Raw genomic sequence first — 2500 nt, forward strand, 5'->3', positions numbered from 1 at the left:
ACTAAGTCCCCCGGGTGACCAGGCCCCTATAAAGCCGATCGTAAAAAAGACTAAGTCCCCCGGGTGACCAGGCCTCCGAAAAGCCGATCGTAAAAAAGACTAAGTCCCCCGGATGACCAGGCCCCTATAAAGCCGATCGTAAAAAAGACTAAGTCCCCCGGGTGACCAGGCCCCTATAAAGCCGATCGTAAAAAAGACTAAGTCCCCCGGGTGACCAGGCCCCTATAAAGCCGATCGTAAAAAAGACTAAGTCCCCCGGGTGACCAGGCCCCTATAAAGCCGGTCGTAAAAAAGACTAAGTCCCCCGGGTGACCAGGCCCCTATAAAGCCGATCGTAAAAAAGACTAAGTCCCCCGGGTGACCAGGCCCCTATAAAGCCGATCGTAAAAAAGACTAAGTCCCCCGGGTGACCAGGCCTCCGAAAAGCCGATCGTAAAAAAGACTAAGTCCCCCGGGTGACCAGGCCCCTATAAAGCCGATCGTAAAAAAGACTAAGTCCCCCGGGTGACCAGGCCCCTATAAAGCCGGTCGTAAAAAAGACTAAGTCCCCCGGGTGACCAGGCCCCTATAAAGCCGGTCGTAAAAAAGACTAAGTCCCCCGGGTGACCAGGCCCCTATAAAGCCGATCGTAAAAAAGACTAAGTCCCCCGGGTGACCAGGCCCCTATAAAGCCGATCGTAAAAAAGACTAAGTCCCCCGGGTGACCAGGCCCCTTTAAAGCCGATCGTAAAAAAGACTAAGTCCCCCGGGTGACCAGGCCCCTATAAAGCCGATCGTAAAAAAGACTAAGTCCCCCGGGTGACCAGGCCCCTATAAAGCCGATCGTAAAAAAGACTAAGTCCCCCGGGTGACCAGGCCCCTATAAAGCCGATCGTAAAAAAGACTAAGTCCCCCGGGTGACCAGGCCCCTTTAAAGCCGATCGTAAAAAAGACTAAGTCCAGCGGGTGACCAGGCGTCCCGAATCTGTCGGGGGTGACCAGGTGGCCGGCCCGCTGGACGGCGCTGAATGGGTCTAAATAATCGGAAGGGGGCTTAAGTCTGCAGCAGGGGGCATGGCCGGAGTCCATCCCCAGGCGGGGGGCATATTTCCCGGGCAGGGAGGCTTGGATCCCCCTGTCTGAACCGAAAGCACTGCTCGCGGTCGAACCGGGAGCCGGGTGCCTCAGACGCCGCTGCTGTGGTGCTTTTCCCCTTTTCACAAGCCTGGAGGCTTGGCCCAGGCCTAGCAGGAGGCATGCAACCGCCTGAGAGCGCTCCCGGGGTGAAAAAAAGACTTTTTCGTTTTCATGGAGCTTTTAAGGGGATGAATCCACCCCGCTCAAGCCCAGGCAGAGCTCCACAAGCTGGGCTTGGATTCCAGGTTCGCTCCCTTGCAGGCACCGGGTACGGAAGTTGCGGTGGCGTATCTCCGGGTATGTGGGAGTACCGAAAGTCGAGTGGTGTGGTCCCGGGTATGTGGGAGGACCGATTCTGGAGTGGTGTGGTCCCGGGTATGTGGCAGGACCGAAACTCGGGTGGCTTTGTCCCAGGCACGTGGGCAGGCCGAGTCAGCGGTGGCGTGGTCCCGGGTACGAGGGAGAGGCCGAAACAGGGGTGGCCTCTCCCCAGGCACGCAGGGAGCCTGTCAGAGGGCGGCCAGCCCCGCAGCTGTGCGGGGGGCGCCCTCGGCACCCCGGCCTGTCCCAGGGCAGGCGGGGGAGCCTGACAGAGGGCGGCCAGCCCCGCAGGTGTGCGGGGGGCGCCCTCGGCACCCCGGCCTGCCCCAGGGCAGGCGGGGGAGCCTGACAGAGGGCGGCCAGCCCCGCAGGTGTGCGGGGGGCGCCCTCGGCACCCCGGCCTGTCCCAGGGCAGGCGGGGGAGCCTGACAGAGGGCGGCCAGCCCCGCAGGTGTGCGGGGGGCGCCCTCGGCACCCCGGCCTGCCCCAGGGCAGGCGGGGGAGCCTGACAGAGGGCGGCCAGCCCCGCAGGTGTGCGGGCTGAGCCCTCGGCACCCCGGCCTGTCCCAGGGCAGGCGGGGGAGCCTGACAGAGGGCGGCCAGCCCCGCAGGTGTGCGGGGGGCGCCCTCGGCACCCCGGCCTGCCCCAGGGCAGGCGGGGGAGCCTGACAGAGAGCGGCCAGCCCCGCAGGTGTGCGGGGGGCGCCCTCGGCACCCCGGCCTGCCCCAGGGCAGGCGGGGGAGCCTGACAGAGGGCGGCCAGCCCCGCAGCTGTGCGGGCTGAGCCCTCGGCACCCCGGCCTGCCCCAGGGCAGGCGGGGGAGCCTGACAGAGGGCGGCCAGCCCCGCAGGTGTGCGGGGGGCGCCCTCGGCACCCCGGCCTGCCCCAGGGCAGGCGGGGGAGCCTGACAGAGGGCGGCCAGCCCCGCAGGTGTGCGGGCTGAGCCCTCGGCACCCCGGCCTGCCCCAGGGCAGGCGGGGGAGCCTGACAGAGGGCGGCCAGCCCCGCAGGTGTGCGGGGGGCGCCCTCGGCACCCCGGCCTGCCCCAGGGCAGGCGGGGGA

Source organism: Atractosteus spatula, unplaced genomic scaffold (assembly GCF_055471065.1).
Source record: "Atractosteus spatula isolate fAtrSpa1 unplaced genomic scaffold, fAtrSpa1.hap1 Scaffold_49, whole genome shotgun sequence".
In the NCBI taxonomy this organism is placed as follows: Eukaryota; Metazoa; Chordata; class Actinopteri; order Semionotiformes; family Lepisosteidae; genus Atractosteus; species Atractosteus spatula.